This window comes from Rhinolophus sinicus, chromosome 3 (genome assembly GCF_057876585.1).
Source record: "Rhinolophus sinicus isolate RSI-liver-muscle chromosome 3, RSI-T2T, whole genome shotgun sequence".
In the NCBI taxonomy this organism is placed as follows: domain Eukaryota; kingdom Metazoa; phylum Chordata; class Mammalia; order Chiroptera; family Rhinolophidae; genus Rhinolophus; species Rhinolophus sinicus.
The window spans coordinates 59,692,639-59,719,918 of record NC_142503.1 but is presented as its reverse complement, the minus strand read 5'-3'; the positions used below and the strand labels follow the sequence as shown (position 1 = coordinate 59,719,918).

General features: G+C 36.2%; 1 protein-coding gene and 1 pseudogene across 1 annotated transcript in view; one reads left to right on the top strand and one right to left on the bottom strand.

Moving 5' to 3' along the window:
* ADGRV1 (adhesion G protein-coupled receptor V1) overlaps window positions 1-27,280 on the bottom strand; it is a 503,930-nt gene that overhangs the window by 215,093 nt on the left and 261,557 nt on the right. The gene's annotated exons all lie outside the window — the stretch shown is intronic.
* Window positions 14,775-15,372, top strand: LOC109448675 (ATP synthase peripheral stalk subunit d, mitochondrial pseudogene; annotated as a pseudogene).

Below are 27,280 nucleotides of genomic sequence, written 5' to 3'. Positions count from 1 at the left end.
GGCCTTCATTCAGTCTAGTATGTAGATGTGGCCTGTCATAAAACCGCTGCAGGCTTCCTGGAAGTCAAGGAAGACTTCTGGAAAACAATTAGAACCAGAGCTGGTCCAAAACTCTGGAACTACTTCCTACAAGAATTAGCACCTTCCACGGCCATCAGATTGGACTTATCGAGCATCCAAATCACAGCATCTGTGAGAGCCAAATAGCCTTAGAAAGTCCACTTAGATGTTCAATTGCAGGAGTTGGAAGGACAGACTCTGGATCTGATCAACCTCAGTCAAATTCCAGCTTCTGCTCTTACTAGTTGTATAACCTTGAATTAGGTGTTTATCCCCTCCATGCTCCGTTTCTTCATCTGACAAATGGAACAGTGAAATACAACTCCCTAAGACCTAGGCTAAACATTAAATAAGGCAGAAAAAGACTCAGCATAGTGAGTACTTTTCAAGTGCTCCTTTTATAAAAATGACAATGACAAAAGTGATAAGAGTAGGAAGAACATGAGGGGGAGTCCAATTCAAAAGTTCAGAGGTATTCTCTGAACATCTGCATTTCTAGGTATTTGTTGGCCAATAGCCTTTCTGCTGGGAAGCCTGCTTTCTATTTTCAAGGGGTAATAAACAACATGAGTTGAGACACTCTGGCTGTTTTATTCTTTTAAGGAAAGGAGTGTGTTCTCTCAACTACAGAAATAATCAGGTTTCAAACTTACTTCCTCAGCAGTGTGTCAGATTCAGAGCTTGATACAAACCTTAAGAAGGCAAAGCAGGTTACACCTGTTCATTTTGGTTTTGATCCACCACAGGCTTTTTTGGTATTCAAGTATTCCAACTGTTAAGATATGGTTGGCATAAGTCATGGTAGTTAATTTTTATCCATTCTTGCTTGTTAATTTTAAAAACTAACATTTAAAAAATTTTTGTTGGTGATGATTTAGAAAGTCACTTTTAAATTGGTATAACCTACCCGTATCTATCTGATTATAGACACAGAACTATTCACATCTCTCTAGTTCCAGGGAAGTGCCCATGGCTCTATTTATAAACATAGCTATTTACATTTCCCCACTCGTCTCATTTTTGAAGTCTTGAAAATAATGAAGATTAAAATGGTGTTTAGTAAATGATAATTCCCAATTCCAGGAAAATTGTGGTGAAACAAGCACTCATGGCTGATAGCACTGGATTGCTACATCCCTTATGAAAGCAATGTGGCAAGGTTTGTGCCTTCTCTTTGGTTTCGCCTGGAAATGATCAGAAATCAAATGATACTGCACCACTGCTTTCTACTGACTTACACATAAAACATTCAACATTATAAGAATAATACGATAAGTTAGGATACACAAATATATGAATATTATAATGAAATACTGGAAGACGTTAGAGAAGCATTGGAAATATTTGCTATAGCATTAAGTAAAACGGAATACATAAATAGAATATAAAATAATATGTGTATGTGGTTGAAACTACATAAAACACTGGTTCTTCACCGGTTATGCACACAAGATCACCTACAGAGCTTCCTAAAAATTTAAATGCCTAGGCTCCACCACAAAAGGGGCCTAACCAACTGACCTATTGGGGGTGGGATTATTGAAAATTTACATTTCCTTTAGATTTTGGTGTAATGATGTTAACAATTTCAAAATACCTTCATATTTCTAAATGTTTTAAAATCACATCATTATTAAGGTGTCACTTCAAATGAAATGAAAAACTGTCATATTAAATCTGTTTTTAAGAAAATGCTATTGCCTTATTAAATAGATATAATTCTTACTTTCAATTAGCTCACTGGAATGGGATTCTAGAGGCAATCCCAGTATAATAAAGTGGCTACACTGAATACTCGGTCAGAGGTTGAAGGCATCCTGCATCCAAATATCCCCTCCACATCTCTCCAACTCTCCAAGACCTGGCACTAGTCCATGTCCAAAGAAAACCTCCTAAAAATGTTACGAAGAGGTCAAGGTCCCCTGCCCATACCCATCTCAACCACAACCTGTCACCACATATAAGAGAGTCAAAAACATTCAAAGGCTTGGAAGTATGAACAAACGATGCTAAGTATGGCCAGAAGCCTTATCATTAGCGTCAAAATGTTTATACATATGAATTATGAAATGCTAAACTATTAGTTACGTGGGTACTTATGAATCAAATTAGCCAATCTACTCTTTCAAAGTTAATTCTGGTAATTTTTCTATCTAAGGATGAGTCACACCCACATCATACACTGCAGAGGGCAAAGCTTGGGATCAGAAGGCTGGCTCCTCCTTCCCAGAGCATTCCAGTGGAGGTGGGGGAGGGTCCTCCCAACCACAAGCCAGCGAACAGCCCCCTGTGAGCAGCACTTTGATAGCAGTGGCTAATTTTAGAACTCCATGTGTATTTTTTACTTGGTTCCCACCCCCTTTTCTACCAATCTCACAGTCAAAGTTCTTTTTTGCAGTGCTTTTGCATTCCTAAAAGAGTTTAGCCTTCAGACACAATGGAAAAACAAACAAACAAGGTCATGGACCTCATCATGCTCAGTTCATGTGGCTCTTCCTCAGATTTCTGACCAAAGGCCACATAGATTAATAAGTAATATTGAAGTCAGGGGAATTAAACAACCGCTGGATTCTTCAGCCAAACTCCATAGTCACTCAAACCAAATATCAAAATAATTATTTTTAACATCAACATCCTTTTAAACCAGAATATTATTTTTAATTTTTGTTAGAACATTACAATACTCTATAACAATTAAAAATAAGTTATACTAAACTACATCTGAATATGCTATCTTTCTTAGATTACTTTAAGAATGCTGTCTTGATAAGTTCATATTTTCTAGGTAATGGTTCCCACAAATTAATAATAATGAATATTAAAAAGAAAGTTTAACTGTGTTACATTTCTCAAAGTTAAAAGAAAGACAAAGAAAAAATGAACAAACATCACTTATATCAAACTATAAGCTTACATAGTTTTGAGGACAACACACAGGCAGACCATAAAATCTGTTCATAAATGTTGCAATAGTTACTTAGAGAATTCGTCTCTTAAGGAATCTTGAAGGTAATTAAAATATTGTAATCGTATTACTGTTAATTAGAAAAGGTTTCTTGAAAAAGAGCCTGTTTTGTTTTTATTGTTGTTAATAAATAAATTTAACTGGTAGATTTAAAAGTTTGTTTAGCTATTATTAACCACTTGACCTATAAACTTAATGAAAAAGATCTAGCAGTGACAGGTAAGTGAAACTCAATGAGAAATGGGGGAAATATCTTTTTTATTAAAGGTTAATTATTAGATAAAATAATTATATTTACAAATTTTTAATAACTAGTAATACACTTTTATAGCTATGCTTCACTAAGCATAATATCCAAATTCTCTGGTCTGGAATTAAGGCCCAATCCACTTATCACCACTTACTAGTTGTGCGACCTTGGACAAGCTAAATTAACTCTCTGAGCCTCAGGTTTATAATTTTTTAAATAAGGACAATAAGAGGAGCTCACTCAAAGACTTGATGTGAGGATTAAATGAGATGGTCTTCATGAAAGGTTTAGTTTAGCACAGTGATTGGCACAGAGTAGAGCCTCAACTAAGGCTGTGTTATTATTCAGCTAAGCATGGAGCCATTACTGCACCCACCCACTACTGCACACACTGAACAAAGGAATAGATTTTCACTGTCAAAGTAACCGTTCTAAGAGGGTGCTATTAAATCTCTAAAATTCATGATGACAAAACACTATCTATGCATGACATTCACCTGCAAAGATTTCTGAGGCTGAGGCAGGACAGAAGTATCATGTATCTACGAACAACTAATTCCAAATATTTTCAAATAATAAAAACACATGCATCTTGAAAGTGCCTTTTGGTTGGCTTGGTTTACCCTGGGGATACTCACATGGAATTCATATCAGAATGAGGTTCTGTAGAAAGCAAACTCAACCTTTGTGATTATATTTAGAAAACTACTCTGCAACAGGGAGAGATGCATGAATTGTGATAAATGGAGCTTAGAAGGCACAGAATTGAAAAACTCTGAATGGAGGATACCTAGGTTTCCTCATCAAATTTAAATTTCCTCTAATCAAGAAAATATAAAACTTGAAGACGTTTCTTAAAATTTTATTGTAATCATAACATTACTAAAGGCAGTTTACAATTCCGTACGTATATCAATAAATCCAATACTATTTTTATGCTACCACTTTTAGAAGTACAACTTCTATTAGACCTAATTGGTTAGATAACATCTATCAAATTATAAAACTAAGAATTCTAACAAAGTAGTAAATATTGTTATAACAGGATAATTGTAGTAAAATGGCTACAAATCTGGGCTTATGCTTTGGGTGAGGAGAGCAATTCATAAACATGCTGATTCTCTGCTCGTGTCAACTACTGCTACTGTGAGTGGTGGGTGACACTTCCATTCAAAAGGTGGACCCCAATCCATGCAGAGCATTGCTTCTACTCTGCCCTCAGTAATCATGAATGAGAAAGCATTGGCCATTCATTTCTGCAGCCTGCAACACACATGATTTGCCCAGGGCCCAAATTACCCAGGCAAAAACACAAACTCTTGCTTAAATATGGCACATCATTTTTACAGTGAGACTTTTAATGATCAGAAATACACAAATAATTAAATGTGTATTTAATTAACACAGAATGGGGTTAAGAGAGATGATGGGACCCAGAGGTTCAGGCATAGGCTCTGGAGCAGAACTACGTACTACTAAGTGGTTTAATAGATGTTTGCAGGGAAGTTAAATTCTTTGTGCCTCAATGTCTTTATCCGTAAAATGTCAATAATAGGTACCTAATCATAGAGCAGTTGTGAGGATTAGATAAACAAATATATACAGACGTGTATATATGTATATGTATATATGTAAAACACTTTGAACAGTGCCTAATTAATAATCCATTAATATGTGTTTCTAACAATACACTTGTGAATATTCCAATTCTCTTCATCAAATGTAGGAATGGTCCCCCTTCAATTTTAGGCTTTGTTTCTGAACAATTTTTCTCATTCAATTCAATCTAAAAAACATAAAGACCTCAAGGCCTACTATGTTTGCCTACTCTTGTTTTTTATACAGTATAAATCTAGAGGGTTAATGAGAGTGAAAATAGGTTTCAAATGGAAACATCCGAGTCCCAAAATTCTGCTACACAAAAACAAATGTGGACAATACAGGTGTGAAAACTGGACTTAATACTTTGAGCAAAAGATGATGTCAGCAGAGGGTCAAGAGAAATGCTTGGTACTGTGATTTAAAATCATAATAGCTACTTGGGCCTCAAGTGGACTCAGGTCTTCCTGTTCACCTTCTTGTCTTACTTTCCCTTCTCCCTTTCTTCATTACAAGTGGACCTGGTATCAGAACAACAGGTTTTCTGCTTTTCACCACTGGTCTTTTTGAGGAGTTAATTACCGCCTTAAATACCTAATGTTAAAAAGGTTATCTCTCCTCCATAATCGTAATGACAATAATAATAGCTTTTATTTATGAAGCACTTACCATATTATCAGGCACCTTGTTGGGCATTTATATGCGTTTTTGCATTTTATGCTCATAACAATTCGCTGAGATTGGCTCATTCATTCAATTGTCCATATAGCACGCAGCTCAGAATTGCCAGAGCCAAGATTTGAACCCAGGTAGTTGCACTGCAGACTCAGCACTCTGATCAATATGAGGCTACTCAACAGATTTTGCAACTGTTCGCTTATGTGTAGTGTGTCCTCAAACTGAGTTATGGAAAGACACTGTTAGTGGGACTTGAGACAGTTCCCATTTTAATTAACTTCCTGAGAGGACAAGGGGGAAACAATGTCATAGACATCGTTTCTGATTCCAATTCCAAAAAGTTTATACTCTTTTGGAGACATAGAAAGCTAAGAAGGGAGAGGCCAAAGTAAATACATAAATAAAGGGGAGAATATTACATAGTATATATTTAATGTTTAATTTTCTCATTTGAAATTCAGCTGCAATGATACTGAAACCAGTGAGAAGTTTCAAGGTCAACCTCTGTGTGATTCATTATATATATATATATATATATATATATATATATATATATATATATATATATATTACGATTTTATTGGGGAACATTATATATATATATATATATATATATATATATATAACGATTTTATTGGGGAACAGTGTGTACTTCCATGACTTTTTTCCAAGTCAAGTTGTTGTCCTTTCAATCTTAGTTGTGGAGGGTGCCATTCAGCTTCAAGTTGCTGTCCCTTTAGTCTTAGTTGTGGAAGGCACAGCTCAGCTCCAGTTGCCATTGTTAGTTGCAGGGGTCGCAGCCCACCATCCCTTGCGGGGGTCAAACAGGCAACCTTATGGTTAAGAGGATGTGCTCCAACCAACTGAGCCATCCGGGAGCTCAGCGGCAGCTCAGCTCAAGGTGCTGTGTTCAATCTTAGTTGCAGGGAGCGGAGCCCACCATCCCTTATGGGACTCGAGAAATTGAACTGGCAACCTTGTGGTTGAGAGCCCACTGGCCCATGTGGGAATCAAACTGGCAGCCTTCGGAGTTAGGAGCATGGAGTTCTAACCGCCTGAGCCACTGGGCCGGCCCTATATTTTTTATATTAATAAAAATTACCATAAGCTAAAATAAACTTTCTTCTCCTAGGCAAACCAGTAAGTAAAAACATTATGACCAATTTTTCAGTTTCTATGGAAATATCAAGAGAATGAATCCCAATCACACCTTCTGATGGATTTTGAATAAAGGTAACTTCATGGATTCAGCACATGAGGCCTGGATGGGAATGTGTGGGTAAAGAAACAAACTGGTGCTTCCTCATGTTTACAGAATATGAAAGAGTTCAAAAGCTAAATGCCCAGTAGTCTGTCTGAAAGAGTCACATGTTGTCAATACACGAAAGAGCTAATCTCAGTTAAAAATAGAATTCTCATTATGCTGCCTACCCTCTTTTCCTGAAGAACTTCACTTAAAAATAGAGCCACACTGATTTCACAGTCATAATTACTTTCCTTGGCAAACCCATCGAATGGATGTGTTTAAGATGTTACAGCTCTCCATTAAAACCCCTTTACTACGTTTACTGTAGAACGGACAGAAAGCCCATTAATTGGAAATCTATTTTTTAATATTAAATAAGACATGTCCATTAAGTTAATATAAAGACCATTTCTGGCTAGGTTAATGTTATCCTTTCTCTTGTGAGCTGTATATTCAAATATATGAACAAAATTGTAATAGGAAGAGATAGAAAAGAAACGTTGACAAAAGAACTTTACATCACCTCTGTCAAAAAATAAATTCCCATAAAAAAATGAGATTTTTCACCCAGTAGTTGGTTTCTTCACATTAAAGATAAAAACAAAATTGTGAAAGTACACACACACACACACACACACACACACACACACACACACACCCTTAAAAAGATTCCTACTAAGAATCTGCAGATTGAAGGCACTATTCACAATTCAATCACATGTTGAAGCTGAGACTTAGATTCCTAATACAAGCTCTTCCTTAACTAAGAGAAAAAAAACAAAAAATCAATGATACATGATACATATCATAGATGCATATATATTTAAGTATACAAAAGTATATATGTAAAATACATAAAAGTATACATAAATATATAAAAGTATATATACAGAGGGTGCCAAAAAAATGTATACAAATTTTAAGAAAGGAAAAAAACTGTATTAACATTGTAATATTCAATATATGCCAACAACAAAAGATGAATACAAGTCATGTGTATACATTTTTTGGCACCCCCCACTATATACACACACATAATATTTATATCCTTTTCCTAAAAAATTAATTAGTTCACATAAACCTATACTATTCCGGGAGTATTCAGGGAAATAGCACACCATTTAATTTTTCAACAGAACTGAATTATTTCCTAAAAAAATTATTTTGGACTGTGATTTCAAATGAGAGTCTAATGATTCCCAAAATGGTATTCCCTATTTAAGCTCTTCAGAATGAACTTCAGGAAAGTCTAAACTCATCTTGTCACTTCCAGATTGAAATCTCTCCCCACTGGGGGTGCCTATGGTCTCCAAACATTTTCAATCATGCTAACAGAATAACCCCAATCACTAAAAGCAATTTTAATCATGTACTCAAAACATGATTATTATTTATGTATAAAATATATAACCTATTCTTAAAGTGAAATACATGTATTCTAAACATGGGAAAAAATGGAAAAATTTAAAATGGAGTGTAAAAGTAAAATAAACACTATTGTTAAATAATACCATAGTCACAGTGCTTATTATCTCGAAGTAGTATATATATTTAGGGTGAGGTTCTTCATCAAAGCTATCTCTATATAGCTACCTTTCTAATAGTCTTCTTGGAAATATCGGGGGTTTTTGGTGGTATTTCTGCTATACCTGACTAAAATATCATTGACTTTTACTCTAAGTGTAGTTAAGGAAGGGTTTGTTTTAGGAGTGTAAGTATCAACATCGACATGTGATTTCATCATGAGTAGCTTCAATCTACAGGTTCTTGGCAAAACTTCCTTTTCAAGGCACTTACTTGATCATGTTGTGAGTACTAATTTGGTTAAAATCAAAAACACAATCTGTAAATTTAGGCACACGTAAACTGCAATACCTCAAATATGCTGAGAGTACATAAACAGGTCAGGTCTCTATCATCTATCTTTCCATGTTGTGGAGTTCAGACTCCTCCCTCCTGAAACTTCTACCACACTTTCTATGTGACCATCTGGACTAGAGAGTAACTTGAGTCTTGAATCTATAATTAAACCTTTGCATTTTAAATTTATTTTTATTTTAAATACCTGTATCTTTAATTTCTTCTATATTTTACATAATTGTATTTCTTTTAATTTTTTAATATAAAAACACATTGAACCAATCATTGTACTATATATTGTTCTACACCCCAATGGATCATCCTGAATATTTCTGAGGTGCAAACTCACCACTTTGAAGACCACTGACACAGAGAATGAAACCTACTCTTCAACCTGTCTTGAAAATTCCTTCACAGCTCAGCTTTGTCCTATTTTTTTTTCAGTATTTCCACCATTTTTTTCAGTCTTCCCACAAATGAAAGTTTCATGGCAAGCGAACTGGTTGTTATGGTAGAACAAGAAGGTGGGCAGGAAACTGAGACTACAATATTCTCCAGTTGAAAATGTAGTTTATGCAGGTCAGCAACAGATAGATAGTAAGCCAGCAACTAGTCAGACAGTAAGCCAGCTACACTCACAATCCAAGGGCCTCAGTGAGGACGGCAAGTCAGTGAGGACAGCAAGCCAGATGGAAATTTGAACATACAGGTCTTAGGAGCTCAGAGACCAAAAGTAAAAAAGAAATGAAGCAGGCAGATGAGAACCCCAAGGCACAATGGCAAGGCTTTAGCACTGGTCACTAAGTCAAGGTGTCAAGAATCAGGAGATCCATTTTAACTAGCACAGGGGTTGGTGAAAGGACAAGGGAACACACGTGAGGCCCAAGCAACAAAGCAATTTCATACTGAAGCAATTTTTGGTTACGGTCAGGAAGTGTCTTACACATTTCCTACTGGATCCTTTCCCAGAACTTGACTAGCTTAACCCTGTGCATAGCACGAGGCAAAGGCGCGTGTTGGGAGTAAAGGTGAAGTAAAGAGAAGGGATCAAGGAAATATTCTCCATAGCCTATACCTCTGCTAGGACGTTCCCATCCTCCTGGAGTATTCTCTCTGATTCATCCTTAAAAATCACACTCAAATCCTACCTCCACTCTTCGCCCTCTTTAGACATCTCATTATCACTCGGAATTCCTAGAGCAATCATTTTATCCTCTGAGTACCTTAACCATAACTGTGTTCAGCCTTACTTTTTTTCTTCTTCCTTGTTTCATGTGCCAGCTTCCTCAGAGATATTCCAAACCCTTGCAGGGCTATGAATTCATGTTACACTTTGATTTTTAGGAGTCAATACTTCGTAAATATTTCTGAGAGTTCATTGACTGCTGTGATATCACTCTTTACACCCAGATAAATGTACAGAAGGGCATGTACACATATTTAGTATATAATAATATGAGACCAGGTAGTTTACCTGAGATAACTATAACAGAATTCTACCACTGAATTCAAAGTAAAGGTGAGGGCGGGGGGCGGGGGTACGGTAGGCTTCTGTACTAAAATACAATAGGTATAGATTTCTTCACTTTTGTGAAATATGAAGAATTAAAAGAGGAAATATTGCACACTAGTCTGTAAAGCATTGATTACTCTCCATCCATGGATGGATTACTGAGACATTCATTTATTAAGTTATTGACAAATTCCATAAACACCTACAATACCCCTGCTTTCGAATACCTAGCAGACACTGGGATAGGAGCTAGACGAAGAGAGGAATACAGAGATGAATAAGGCATCATTTCAGCCATAGGAAAAAACAGAGAATGTGAAATATTTCAGGACCACCTAATCAAGTCCAGAAAGGCTGCCCACTCACTTGCTATTGGGCATGAAGAATGAATAGTAATTCATCCGGCAAAGAAAAGGGGGAAGTTACAGGTGGCAGCAGAATCCACAGGGGTGAAGATCTGAGATCACTGGAGTATGGGTGTGGGGCAGGCGGGAGGTCTGAGAAAGAGAAGGGATAGAAAGTGAGACTGAACCATGGCTGGCTGCTGAAGCATATCTTATGCTAAGGAGTTTAGACTACATCTGGGAGGTACTGATGAGCCATGGCCTATTACGAAGTACTAGATTAGATTTTATCTAGGTTGGTGGGCAAAACTTAGTATTTATTAATTTAAGTGATAATTTAATTGTAGACTGTTATTAAGATAATACGTGAATCCAACCAAAGTGACAGATAACATTTGGGCTTATTCTTTTGTTTCCCACGTTAGCTATTTGTTTTTTAAAGCCGGATGATTTCCAAACTATCTTTGAGAACAATTCAAAACGCAGATACCATTAGGTTGAAAGAGAAACATCCAGAGTGGCAACATTTAATGTACTAATAATGACATACATAAAAACTAAACTGCTGATTAATTTAATTCAGGCTATTTCCTAGTTATATTTTCTAGATGTATCTTAAGTTTGAAAAAAATAAGTCCTAGATCGACTATTATCTGGGACTCACTGACCACAGCAGAAATCACTCGCTGAGAGGTTTGGCAGGTTTACATGTACATCTCCACATTATTTGAGAATATCAATTACTATTTTATTATTCCAGTTGTTTGTGTCCCAATGTATTATAAGCCTACCAATTCTGCCTTTTTTTTAATATTTAAAAATGGAAAACCAAAAAAGAAAATAAACCTTGACTGGCTTGCCTCTTGGTTTAGGGTACATTCTAATTTCTTTGCAAAGTGTATCTCACAAATCATCCATAGTCCATAGTATGTTCCAAACAAAATACTGCTATTCCAAAATAACAGTGAAAGTTATCAAGTAAAAGAAAATATTGCTATTACTTAAACTTGTAGAGAGCTAGTATAATTGTTCCATTTGAAAGAGATAAACATTGCTCAATATTTAAAAAAAATAAATTTTGGTATGTATTATAAAACAACACAAGGAATTTATCTCCATCTGAAATCATGCACATTATAATTTAATGGAAATATTTTGGGGTAATGACTTTCAAATGAATGCAGGAAGAATGTTATTAAAAAGAACAAAGATTAGGAAATATACTGTAGCACATAATCCTGCAGTGGGAAGAGAACAGTCTCTTATGATCTAATAGGATTTTTCCATTCTTAACTTGGTTAATCTTAGACACAAAGCAAATAAATCATTCTTGGTTTCTAAAAGTCCATGGTGATACTCAAAGGAAATTAATTCCCTTTGCTAAACATGGTTCATAAAAACATATTATTATAGTCAACTCAATGAAAATTCTAGATTTTTCACTAAAATGGGATGTCATTTTTATTTTTTCCCATAAAAGAAGGGATTTTTCCATCTCTTTCCAAACAGTTTCTAACACAGAAGTGGTTTCCCAGTCTTGAGAAATATGTGGTGAATGTGGCAGAATGGCAGACGTATACGATGCTGGCATAATGGAGCGCTTGGTAAACTCAGCATGGGAAAGAGGCCAACACTTGAAAATGGGAAGCAAAGTGCTTGTTGCCTTCTGAAAAACCCAGGTGTACTTTACAACGGGATGGGAGTAGGACGGGGAAAGGGCCTGATTACCGGTAAAGTGTGATTCAAAGTTTTATCAAATACAGCCGTTACACTGGAAGCAAAATGATAACATCATTTTAAAAAATATGTAGAACCAAACAGCACAAGGAAAAGGCAGGAATTTCCCCCTAGGTGTTAAAAATCAATGGACATATAGTGAAACATGGAACTGAACTTGCAGAGCAAATATACGGACAGAAAATGAAGCATTAGTATTTCTCAGATAAAAGGTAGGGTGCTGTAGCAAAGAGGTAACATGCAACTGGGTTGAGGACAGAATAGCTATGGAAACCCTTCCTCCCAACCGAATAAACTATGTGGAAATAGTCTGGCCTTTGGTCTATCAGTAGAGTTTGGTGAAAGAGCAAGGATTTCAAAATCTGTTAGAAAGTTCACAAAACAGGTATAGTCTGTAAGCTTCCAAAGGTAGGTGGTGACAGAAGGGATGAGAAGCAACTAAGTAATGGAGTATGGCTCAAGGCTGATTTCTCAGAGGAAGGAATAACTTGGATAACTGGTGTACTGAAGGAAAAGAATCGATAAAGATTGAATAACAAATCAGGGGGCCTCCTGGACTCCTCTTTTCCCCCTACACGCAACACCTAATCCAACAGCAAATCCTATGGGCTTTACTTTCGTGCAGAGCTGAAACCTCTTCTGCCCACTACTAATCCCCTCATTCAAGCCATTACTATCTTTCACCTAGAGTCCTGCAAAGCTTCTTAACTATGTTCTTTGTTTTCACTGTTCGGCACTATCCACTATTCACCACAGTTTACCCTCCACCCTGCAGTCAAAACTTTATAATGACTTTTCATCATACTTAGAATAAAACACAAACTGTTTATCACAAACGTGCAGATCTTACATTATTTGGACCCTACTTCTCTCTCTAGCCATTCCCCCACCCCCCATTCTCTGCCTTGCTTTCTCCAGTCTAGCCATACAGGACTTCCTGTTAGTTCACTAAGCAAAATCCATGTGAACTGCTATTTCATGCAACATTAAAACCTGGCGACATACAGACACTGTTTAACCATGTGTCTTTTCTTAGCTAGGGGAATTGGCTACCGAACTGAATTACAGAAATTTACATGTGGGAATAACAACAGTGATTTATCTGATTACAAAACAAATAAAGCAGTACAACATAGGCATTTTCAAATTCATCTTTAAGAATAATAAGAATTTGGTGCTCTACAGAAAGACACACGTGTATGTGGGTGAAGACGTTCCTTCTGAAACATGAAGTGTTCACCAGCACTGCATGTATGGGAACAAACAGGAGAGAAATGGTAAGAAAATAGAAACAGGGAGAGAGATGTTATAGGTGCCCAGCATGCCATGTGGAGCAGGGATGAGTGTAGGAGAAAGGGCTCTAGTTTGAATCCCAAAGACCCAGAGTCATCAGGCATCCATTGACAAGAGGAGTGTCACATACACTTTCTCACCATGCCCAGGAGTTGTGGATGAGTAAGAGACAGATTCCCAGCGTCTCTGCATCCTTTTCGAACATGTATATCAGAGTGCACTTTCTCACAGAAACCATGCTAGGAGATGGTAAGGCTTCTTGAATAGACCACAGAATCCTATCTAATCTGTGATATTGCTGGGATCATGTGTATTTTACTAAGGAAAAAACTGTTATTAACTGAATACCAACTAAATGCCAAAATGTCAACCTCTATACTTTACCTCATTGGAAAATCTATTTTATATTCTTTATATATATTTACTTATATATCACAGCCATCCTATGGGTTAAGTTATCTTTGGGGAACAAAGGAGTCTAAATATTAATTTAAAATTTATTTGCATCCTAAACACCTGAGTATGGTTGAAATGCTAAAAGACACAGCAATCATGTCAGAGATTATTATGTAAGTAGTCTGAACAAAAGTCAAATGGGTTCATCCTCATTCCCAAGGGGAGGGCTCTTGGGTGCAAAGGTTTGGAGCAATGAAGGTGGGGCTGGTGATATCATACCACGCAAGAAGGGCATCTGAATTTCCCAACTTTGGTCCAGATGAATACTTGATTGTATTCACGTCGTACTTCCATTGGCCCAAAGCTGGCCGGGATCTGTGAAAAACACACCTCTCTGACCCAGGACTAGAATGAATTCCACTGCCTGTTTCACACTTATGAATACTCACAAATTAACCTGTTACAAGGACTTAGAGATGTACCTTTGCTCTATTTAAACCACTATGGAATCATCTGAGAACTATGTTTTTTACTTGGGCCCACTGGCCAGAGAGAATCCTGACTAGGAAGCCCTGGAGTCCCTGGCACGGAAAAAGTGTGATATGTAATGCCCTCGTCACAAGGTGACTGGATTTTGCAAACCCAAGATTATTACATCTCCTGAGGAAAAACTCAGTAACATTTTTAAGAATGGGGCAGGCGGGGGGGGCGGGGGGGGGGGCGGGGGCGATGCCTTGTTGAGAGAGAAATTAACCTTGCATACTGTAATAAAATTCTACAAGACAAAAAATGGTACTGGAGGAAGGGGACCTTGAAAGCAAATATGCCTTCCGTTACTTGCTGCTGTGAACTGTGGGTCGCTGGGGTCGGTGAAGGATCTCAAGATGGCTGGGCGAAAACTTGCTCTAAAAGCCATTGACTGGGTGGCTTTTGGGGAGATAATACCCCGACACCAGAAGGCCATTGCTAACTCCCTGAAATCCTGGAATGAGACCCTCACCTCCAGGTTGGCCACTCTACCTGAGAATCCACCTGCTATCGACTGGGCTTACTACAAGGCCAATGTTGCGAAGGCTTGCTTGGTAGATGACTTTGAGAAGAAGTTTAATGCACTGAAGGTTCCTGTGCCAGAGGTTAAGTACAGTAACCCGGTAGATGCAGAAGAAAAAGAAGATGTGAAAAGTTGTGCTGTGTTTCTGTCTATGTCGAAGACCAGGATTGAGCAGTACGAGAAAGAGCTGGAGAAGTTGAGGAACAGAATTCCATTCGATCAGATGACCCTTGAGGACTTGAATGAAGTCTTCCCAGAAACCAAGTTAGACAAGAAGAAGTATCCCTACTGGCCTCACAAACCAATTGAGAATTTATAAACTTGAGTCTGGGAGAAAGCTCTGGCACTCGTATTATAAACTCAACATTGAAACTAATTACCTAGTAAAAAGAAAGAAAGAAACAAAGCAAATATGCCAAAAAATTAACAGGGATTTATTCTGAGTGGTAATAATATGAAAGACAATTATTTTTTATATATTTTAACTCTTTTTTAAAAAGTGTTGCTGGGTGGAAGTCTATGCCTTTATCTCTTTGGTTCCAACCATGCGTCTCCTTTTAAGACAAGGATCACACACTCAGATGCCTTAATACCTACCTGCACGTAGCGGCGGCAAAGAAATTCTGGTAGAGGTGTTGCCAAATCTCAGATTTTTTCGACACTGGCAATCTGAATTTTTGTTGAAATTTCCTGCTTTTTAACTCTTGGAAAGTAATTACTATCTTTTAAAAAACAACTCTGTGAGGGGACAAATAAAACTTAAGGGATTTTGAAGAGTGATTTTGCACATAAAGCATCGGGTGCACATTTGTTTATCAGTTTTGTATACAAACCCATACTCACATTAAAGTCTGAGAAGCACAGCTCTAGGTCAAAGAAAAGAATAATAGTAGTTTGTATACAGACTTCTGGGCACCCAAGAAATGCCTTTGAGAGAACTCTTGAGTCCTTATCTAAATGGAGACATCCCTCTCTCATGCTTTTAAAGTATTACTTTCTGTTAGCAAAATTTATTCCATCCTATTTATCATTAACTCTCTATTACATGTTAACAGATTAAATGAGGTTAGTGGAATGACATCTAAAATGGGAACTAAGTGGTATAAGTTTACTAAAATAGTAAAAAAAAAGATGTGTCTCTTTCTTATATTGTGCAACCAACATAAAATTTGTGGTGAGAAAAAGTGCAAGGACTAGGTGAGTCAAAGAAAGGCAGCCAGAGGGATCGATCAAAACAAATCCATACCAAGAATTCTCTGTCCTGAAGAACGGGTGGGCATCATCCCAGGGGCCAGAAGACAAGGTTGATGAAGCCCATTAGCTGGTATGGGAATATTATCTGGCCTAAACCCCACCAGGCCAAGATTGAAGAAGCTCACTCTTGATACCAGACTGTTCAGGTGAGGTAGATGAGATGGGGAAAGGAGAGAAGACGAGTGGGAAGAAAGGAGAGTGAGAGTCTGGAAGGTATAATAGATTGGCACATCAGGCTGGGAGAAACCTGAAAGTCCAAAGAGAGAAAATTCCAAATTCATACACTAGATAAGTGTGAGTTCAAAACCTGCGAAGAACAGTGGCCTGAAGGCAGACCCTGGAAAATGCACAGGAATGTGGGCTCTGGTACAGGAAGAGGCAGACTAAAAACAGGTTTCCAGATTCAGCCAAGTTTTTCCAACTTTGTTGCTTTTGGCCAGGTAGGGGATGTTTACATATTAAGGGCCAGATAGGGTAGAGAACATAACTCCAGAAAGATATGTAGAGCAATCTATTTCCTATGTAGACTGGAGGCCAGAGGTACCGTCCCAGAGGTCTAGGACTGACCTGGGGAGAGCAGTGTATCTTTACTATAGATGAATAAAGCCATACTGCATTTGCTGATGACTTCGCTATCTGATATATTTCTGCTAAAACTCAGCATCAAAAGTTCAGCTGCTTTATTTACTTTGCAAACATGGTATGATCAAGAAACTAAAGAAAGTGCTAAAAAAAAATTTTGCGGAAGCTAAGTAATTATCTTATAAGTCACGTGGGGCCATTGGACTTTATGTTTACATAAAACCAAACCAAACAAAACAACAGGCAGCAGCAGAGTCCATTCTAATCTTTAACCACAACTGATTTCCAACAGTGAGTGACACCTTCCCCAATTCCTTTTGTTCACTTACTTTCAATCAGTTACCAGCATTTAAACCGACTCAAGCATGCTCGAAAATCAGACACGTTGAAAATGTTTACCTACATTAAGATGTAAAACTTTTTATTCAAAAGGAAAGTATTTTCAGTTAAACAAATCCCTGTGATGACATGTGCTGTGAAAGTGAGAATACAGTAAAGACTAAGACTGATTTAAGGGAATTAAATCTTGGAACTTGAACTCGCCCATTTATTAAGGTTTAAAAACAAATTCCGTGTTCCCCAAAAATAAGACCTAGCCAGACCATCAGCTCTAATGCATCTTTTGGAGCAAAACTTAATATAAGACCGGGTATCATATTATATTATATTATATTATATTATATTATATTATATTATATTATATTATATTATATTATTATTATTATATTATACTATATTATATTATACCCAGTCTTATATTATAGTAAGATAAGACTGGGTCTTATATTAATTTTTGCTCCAAAAGATGCATTAGAGCTGATGGTCCGGCTAGGTCTTATTTTCGGGGAAACACAGTTTCTATGACCAATCTGAAATGTAGGAAGTAAATTAAGATGTCAACCACTTAAGGCAATGAAATGCCCACTGAAGATCCAAAATGGTGACTGAATTGCTAGGTCCTCTACTTCTTGGCCCAAGCATAGTGATTAAAGTCATTGGAAACTCTTACGTTCTGATTCTGGACAGAAAGTGTCCAGTATTTTGTCTTTGTCTGCAAAGGATCTTTAGCAGCAAAGAGTCAACCACGACAGAAGGAAATCAATTTAACATTCACATTACACTATGTAGTATTTTTCGGGAATTCATGCATTTAAATGTACTTAAGTAAGATTAAAACTGGAAACATTTGCAAAAGTAATAAAGTCACACCCTTAGACAAATGAAGGGTGTTTCTTAGGGGACATGTCAAGATATTTTATTCACCCTAAATTCTCTATCTTACTTTTAAGATCCTGCTGGGCCTGGAGGGTACCGAATAAAGAAAGGGAATAAAATGCAGGAAAGTCCTGTTCATGGCAGCAGGGGCTGGGTGGATAGGGCAGGACACCCTCTGACCTTATCTGTCCACCCCTGTTATGTGCTGTGGTAAGTCATGGAGTGTCACTGAAGCCATGCTTCCCTCCCCTACAGTGTCAGGCTACGTGACAATCACACTCTCCCACCTACATATGCTCTAAAGGAAAGGCAAAATGGAAAACGTTTCTTATCTTCTCACTAAACAAACACAAGCCAAAGAAGGCCTCAGGGGCAAAATAAGAGCGCTCAGAAAAGAAAGATCTGAATGTTCTGAGGAATAAAGCCAGTAAATGTGGAGGCATATAAATCCTCATCATCTGCCCTAAAAAAAAGAAAAAAAAGTAAAATGAACGTACTTCTCTCCCCACACTCCTTTTTTGTCTGATTGCTAATTGCACGTAGATAAAAACTTATTTTCCAGTTGATTTAGTCCTGATATATTAAAGCAGTAGAATGCAAAATGTCCAACTACCTTTGGGGGGCATAAAAGGGAAAATTTGGCTATTAATGAGAGCTAACAGATACTGAATGCTGATGTTTTGCTAGACACTGCACTTCATGGACTCTTCATAGAATGAAGTTAATTCTAAAATATGTGTGCATTATATATGTATACCCACCACACTTTACTATTCCAAATACTACATTATTCAAATTTTATAGCTGATGAAACAGGCATGAAATTAACAAGTAGCTGGTAAGGGTATAAAACCCGTATCTCCTGCATTCCATACTAATATTGACAACGAATCATATTTATATCCTGTCTTTCCTTCTACAGGTTAATTTTTATTTGTCTGGACTAAATTAATTTATAAAATTAAAATTTAATTTCTATTAAATAAACTTTTATATTTACATAAAATATATACTGAGTGTGCCAAACTTTGTGCTAGCTCCTCAGTGACAATCTGGACTCAATTCTGTTTCTCCAAGATGAGACATTTTCCTCTTTAAGACACATGTACAAACAGTAAAGCAGTAAGGAGTCTTCACGAGAAGTAGCTATTTCAGAAGCAATTACATATGAGAAAAACCACTCCTTAAAACAAGGACTCAAATTTCGGAACCTGTTCATAGATTTGGTCAGTGCTTTCTGGGATTTCACAGTTGACATCTTGGGTTGGCTTGACAAGATCCTGACACAAGGATTGCAACTTGTAGCCGGTGGTCCCCTCCATGTGCATTTAATTCTGCTTTGTGCTGCGTAGTAACAAGGAACTCATGAGAAGGTTTTTTTTCCCCCCATAGTTTTTTTCTTGAGAAATCACTGTGTTTACTTCTTCATTCACATGAGTTATTTATTTTATTATGTTAGTTTCACTTCCAATACATGTGTAGTGAAACTGTAAGAATAAATCACAGAAGTCTGGGACCAACCCCATTGAATGCCTGTCAATTGGTGGATACACTAGCTACAATGTTACAAATTGTTTCCTACTCAATTCTTAAGAATCAACCCCAATGCTTACACAATGGGTGACAGATATTTCATTGGACCATCTGATTTATTAGGCTGGTGCAAAAGTAACTGAGGTTTAAAAGGCTAAAAATAATTACTTTTGCACCAATCTAATATCTATCTATCTATCTATCTATCTATCTATCTATCTATCTATCATCTATCTATCTATCTCACTTCATACTAAACGTGTAAGTCCAAGAAATACAAAGAGATACACTTCTTTCCTTAGACTTTGAAATATCTGAGAGGAATGTCACATCTACTGCATTTAAACTAATTTATGCTAGTTTTAAAAAACTATATGGTCTGACAATCTACATTTTCAACTGCAGTAAAGTTCACTCAGCTTGACCATTTATTAGTCAACCACCTCAGAGGCTGGTGTTCAAGGACTTACATGCACCCTTATAGGCATTCCTAAGGCTAGACTCATCAGAGCCATCGCATTCTAATGAACGTCACAAATCTATAGACAAAGCAACTTTCAGTCTAACCACGTGTACAACATTTATGGACAAATGCAGTTTTCAATTAATGCGAAGTTATGGATACTGCACTTCCTTTTGATATGCTCCGCCTGACTGCTTGGTTATAAATGTCCTGTATGATGTGGCCTGTAAGCATACATTACAGTACATCTCCCAAATTGGAGACATCAACAAGGTAAAAGTTACGTCAACTCTAAATAGCCAAAATAATGACATCACAGCAGCTAGGTCTTCTGAAATTGCTGAACACGGAGCAGAAAGTCTATGTATTTACTAAACTGAGAAAAAGAGGAACTGTTTTAAAGACATGCTATACCAAGGCCCTGCCTATCTCTTGACGACATTTTCTAAGACTACCCATCTTGCTCACTAAGCTCCAGCTACACTGTCCTTTCTATTGTTCCAGCATGCCAAGCCTGGTCAAGCCTCTGGGCCTTTGCACTTGTTTACTCTGCCTAGAATGTTCTGGCCCCTGATCTTTACATTTCCTCTCAGTTTATAGGTCAAGTCCAGAGTGATGCCTCCTCTGACCCCACATCCCTCCAAGTGATTTTCACGGTAACATCCATAGTGGGCTTCTTTACCCCTTAGTATTTTTCACATGCTAAGGTATTTACACCCAGACTGTAGAGACCTTGCTCTTTTTGTTCACCACAGTGAACGTGGTTGTCTAGACCTTATTAGAAACTTAGTAAATCCTGATTACTATAATAAATAATTAAAACAGATCTAATAAAAGCATTTTGATTTAAGAGCCAAATTTAGGAAATAAACATTGTTCCTTATTATTACTGACATCCTTCATTTAGTCAAAATTTATCTTGAAGAAATTCAAGGTAAAGAATGAATTAGATTATACATTCATACCTAGGAATAGATACTCAGTGCCCTGTGCTCTGCCATGGGTGAATCTATGCCAGTTACGCTCGGGAACCTGCTGGAGTTTGGGGAGCCAATATACCTTGCAGAGGCACTGACTTGCTGCACTCTTAACAAAGCCATGAAATATTGGTGAAATAAAGAATTATCTTGGGAATGGAATAGTCAAAACTTACCAGTCTACTCAGTTTTGTCTTCTAGCTGACAAATACAGTCTCCCTCTATCCTCACCTCCAAACAGGTGAGTCTTCAACTCACTAAGCAAAGCCAATACATTGCACCTACTCATTTTATATGCTGCTTTGTTTTGGGGTGCAATTAAAATGACATCAATTTTGCAGGAATTACTGATATTTTATACAGTGATCAGTAAGAGCAGATGATGGGGAGGTGGGGAAGCGGAATGAGAGGAATAATGCAATTGAATCTGGGCGTTTGAAGAAGGTCTGAGAAGAAAATCTTTGCCCAAACTTAAGTCTTACAACTTGCTGCTTCTTCCTTGGGAACAGTATGTGCCATAAGGTGGGGCAAAATGATTTTACTTCCAGATTCTTTGACGGTGTGCTCAATTTAGTTTTCATTGTTTGCATTTGGGGGCTTATTTTGAGTCACATACTCAATTACTGCTAATATGTGAGAACGTCTACTAATATTTAGAATCTTCATTAGAGCTTAGCTCTAAGCCATAATTTAGCTTTAGATGATCTTTTAAAAGTATGCTGAATTTCTAAGTGGGATTGATTTTTACACTCAAATCCTCCTCTTTATATCAATTTTCAGAACAACATTAAGCATTTTTTAAAAGTATCTACACCTGAAATATTGGACACACACTGAAAAGTGTGAACCATACAATGACAATCTTCAGAAAGAGCTTTCTGCTATAGTAGGCCTTGGGAAAAATAAATATTGAATTAGCTAATCTTTCTTAATTTAATGTTTGTTGTTAATCTTTCTGAGTAAAACTACAAATAACAGATTCAGGTTCTTTTATGACATGTTGACGTTTTAATCAATACAGATGGTTCTCTTTTGTTCTGAAAGTCTCAAAACTTAAAACACATACTAAAACGAAAGCACAGAGGGATGAAATCTACCAGAATTAACAAAAAGTTCTTGAAATCTAGAGGACATTTAAAGGAAATACACCGTTGTTGTTTTTTTAACCGCTTTTTAAAAAAGCACATAAATCTGTGCTTTTAAAAATTAGTATTCAATGAGTCGTGTAACTGTTATAAAATCAGCATCATAAATTAAAAGCAAATGGATACTGCTAAAGTGAATTTTATGGGCTGATTACACAAGTCTTCAAACAGTTTGATAGTAAAAAGCCCAAACACATTGTGGGAGCCCGTCTTCAAGTTGTCCCCAATGAGACCCACCTGCTAGTACAATTTTGTGTAGTCCTCTCCCACAGTGAACCAAGGTTGTTCTGTGTAACCAGTAGAAAATGAGAGAAAAGATGATATGTGACTTCTAAGATGATCCAGCTTTCATCTTCATCATGCTCATTTTCACTCGTGTAACATTCACTTTGTGGGAAGCCAACAGTATGTTGAACAATCCTATAAAGGCCAAAAAGCATGAGGATCCGATGCCTTCTGACAGTAGTACCACTGAGAAATGAGGGCCTTTGGCCAAAGATCACACGAGTAAGTCATCTTGGTCACAATTCTAGTTTAAGTCAAGCATTCAGATAACTACAGCCCTCACTAGCATGACTACAACCTGATAGATAGTCTGGGCCTAAACTACCCAGCTAAGCTAGTACGGGGTTCCCGACCCTCAGAAATTAAAGTTTGTTGTTTAAGCTGATAAGTTTTGGTATCATTTGTTATGCAGCAATAGATAACTAATACACGCATCCTCCTGCAACCCACCTGCCCCTCTTACCCCATCTTGGACAGAAGCCAAAGTCAGTCAGATAAACTTTTATTGAAGATTATCGTTAGCAATAGGCTGTGATTTGGACACTTCTCAAAGACTCAATGAGAATATAACAATTATTTAGACTTAGTATCTCTTTTATAACCTGGGTTTGAATTTACCTGGGGAAAAATAATGAATACAGTTAATAAGCAAAAAATATATATATATGTAAAAGTCTAGGTAATGCAAACCCATCTTTTGTGATAGAAAACAGTGGTTGACTAGAAATGGGGCAGTGCAGGATGAAGAATTACCAAGAGGTAAAAGGAATTGGGAGAGGTGATAGGTATGTTTTCACTATCTTGATTGTGCTGATGACTTTTATTTGTGCACGTGTACATATATATTCACTCGTATATATGTCAAACTTATCAAATTTTACATTTTAAATGTTTATACTTTGCTTTCAATTATACTTCAATAAAGCTGTTTTTAAATATCTGATTACTACATCCACATTTACCTAATTTTCAAATTGCAACGATTCTCAAGCTGCCAGGTCTAAAAGATAACTAGATTTTGCTACTTTGGGATCTTGGAAATTAAGAGACCAATATTTTTATTATACAATTTTCTATCCTTGTATCACTGAAACCGTTTCATAAGACATTATTACCTATGTTGGAAAATCTGAATCAGAGCACTAGTACAATCAAATAGAAAATGTTCTCAAAATAATAAAAATTTACTAAATGAAACATTGAGAAATATGAAGGAAAGGTGATTTCATATTCATATGTATTCTTATAGCATTGAGAAAGGTAGGTACTTCAAAGCAAAGCAATTGGAAAAATCTAATTTTTTATTTTAATAATGAGTTTTTAAATCCACAAAAGATTACAGGACACTTTCCCCCAGAATGCAGAGTTCTAGTCAACTTTTTAAGGAAAATTAGCCTTTAAATCCTAGTAGATAAAATTTAAGTTACATTTTTCACTCTGAACACATAACTTTTCAACATAGATAGGAAAACTACTTAGATGATGTAATCACATATGTAATTTTCCCAGGTTAAAATTGGTTTTCAAATTAATTAATTATTACAAATATATTACTGCTTACCCTTATTAAATATTATATATATATATATATATATATATATATATATATATATACACACACACATATATATATATATACATACATAGATAAGCAATGATAGCAGATGGGTTCATGTGATTTGCTTCCTTACATTGGCAATAATATTTAGCCTATTTTACTGATACAAAATGAAAATATTCTAAAATTAAAAAGAAAGTATTTTATACTATATCCAAGTATATTTTTTACTGATATAATCAATATTGTCAATACATTCAGTAAAACATTTAAAATACAATATTCTATAGGATATTTCATTATTTTATCATACCATAATCATCCTCTATTTGAGAGGAAGCTGGAGAATTTTCCCCTTTTTGCTATTACTCGCCAAATATACTTGCCATATTTTAAAAATAAATGGAATATTATTATTTCAATTTTCCAATTAATACTTTTACAATGAAGAATGTAATTGGTTTTCTTATAGTAACACGTACATAATAATTTTCTCAATCAACGACACTTAGAATATTGCTATTATTTATCTATCGGTGATAAGTAGGTGATTTTATATTAAGGCTATTTTAAGTTAGTATCTTTCAGTTTGTGTTACATGGAAGGGCATGGCTTACCACTGTACACATATAGGTTGATAATTACTCTGGAGATGCTAATAAAAACAATGCCCCAAAAAAGTAAGAAAAGTACAAAAGTATGTCCAATCAAAAAGTCATCTGAATCCCAAACAAGACTACCTGGCTTGATAATAAAATCTGAATTAATTTATGTTTTAAAAAATTATGAAATACTGAAAATATTATGAAAATGACAAATATGTAAAATATAAATAACTACTCATCACTCAGCTATAACAAACGGAAAATTTCCAAATTTTCCTCAAATTTTTGTTTAAAGAAATAAAATGTTACAGATATAGCTAAGCCCTAGTCTCCTAATCCACTTTCTGTCCCTCGTCCTATAGGTAAAAAGTGACTTTCCTTATATTTTAATTTTATATCTTTGTACCCAGTGTTATATATTTTGTTTTGAGCAAAAAACATTAATGGCAATTCCCAGAAAGGAAACTAGAAAAAATTTTCAACTTCACTCTTTATCAGGAAGTGCCAATCAAAATAACATGGAGATACTCTGCCACCCATCAGAGTGGGAAAAAAATAATTAGATGTCTGGTAACTAGAATGTTGGTGAAGATGAGGAAAAACAGGAACTTCCACACCACAGATAGAAGTGCAAGTTGGTATAAAGTCTTTAGAGAATTATTTAACAACGTTTTAGTAAAACTAAATCTAGTCCTATGCTATGGCCCAGAAATTATCCTCCTAGGTTTTTGCCCACGAGAAAGTGTCACACAAAGACCTCAGGAGGTATGTAAAAAAATTGTGTTAATAAATGTAATAGTTAACACTTGTACAGAGCCTCTTATGTGCCAAGCACTGCTCTAAGTCCTTGCTGTGTTTTTACTCTATCATCTTCATAACATGCCTACTTAATAGACACATACTGCATTTTACAGAGGAGTAAACTGAGGCACAGAGGTTTCCGACTTCCCAAAGTCACATAACTAGTAGTGGTGGAACCACAAACCCAAGCATTCCAATTCTGGAGTCTGTTAACCACTACGCTGTATCAGTCACAGAAGCACTGTATGGAAGAACAAAAGGGCCGAACTCATCCAGGAGTTCATCAAGAGAGGAAAAAACAAACATGCAAAAGTACATTCACACAGAGCAGAACAGGACAGGTGGTAAGAAACGTAATGCACACAACTTGTATACATTTCAAAACCTTAACATGGAGTGAAAAGAAAAGATGTAAAATGATTTGTACTATATGATACCTAAAGTGACTTCTATGGTTTATTTCCACAAGGTAAAATAGCTAAAGCAATCTTAGGCTATAATAAAAATACAGAATCAGGAGGAGTTAAGGACAGATAAGACCTAGAAAAATGTGTCAGTTCTGGGAACCACAAGACTGACCAATTAGATTTTGAAGTGAGCAGCTAGAGTGGTGAAGGATTTTGTAGCCGTGCATGCAAAATCTCTCAAATACGGGAACAGGTCTGCTTACGTGCAAGAAAAGAAAAATGTTCTCTTCTTCTTCATCCCTCTCTCTTTCTTCATTGACCTCTCATCAAATGTGTGGGTACACATATAATAGGAATTATCTTTTTGACTTATGACAATTATGTTCCTACCAAACAATTACAAATAGAGTAACAACTTAACTTTATGTATACTAGAAATGATGTTCTCAAATACATGGACGGGTTTTAAATACCAAATTGCATACAAAAAAAATATTCATAGAAAACTATATATAATAGTAAAAAAACCTAGGTACTTTTATATTACCAAAATGGGGAACAAATGATGAAAACATAAAATGTGATAGTTTTTATATTGTATAGTGGATAGGTCTACCGAGGAATTTCCCTCCTACTGAAACAGGTTATCAACAAAAAAGTACTCTCTTCTAGAATATATACGTTAGAGCAGTTTCTAGCACTGAAAACAATGATTTGTACAAAGTCATACAATTGAGCTCCTCTTCCTCACTCCCCAAATGAGCCTTCTCTGTGTAATAAACAAGGGAGGCCTGTAAAGACCACAATGTTGATGTCAATACATCTAGACCATTAGATTCCACAGATCAGAATAACTCGTTATGGAAAAGCATTTAATCTCTGTTGAGAAAAAAACAATCTGATAAAGACAAACCTTTGAAAGATTAAGAAATCAAAGTGAGCACTGACACATGTGGCTAAAATGTTAGTTTTCACGGAAACTTAATAGACAAATAAGTGAGGGAATATTAAATGTTAATTACTCTTAATCTTGGTTGTTAAAAAAAAAATGCTTTAGGTTTGGGTGTGGCAACACCTTCTGAAAAACTTGTTGGCACTCCAGTGTAGACTTTGCTGTGATTTCTTTCCAACAATGGACACACCTTGTTCAAAAGACAAATGACTCATAAGAGGCCACAATCCAAGATGTGATATTCAGCATTTAACTTGCTAATGATACACAAGATGTAACCACAGCTTCTACTATGAGAAAAATAGTAGATGGTGGATTAAAAACTATGGCTTCTCCATTTCACTAGAATAAGTTTTGCAAGAATAGTAAAAATACCATTTAAAGTGTCAGATAAGGTAATGAGGAGAAAGGCCACAGGGGGATTGTGAAAGTTTGCCAACATGAGTAAATGTTGCTCAATATTTGTACCACTTAACAAAAATAAGCCAGGCATAGAAGGTGAAAATTTCTA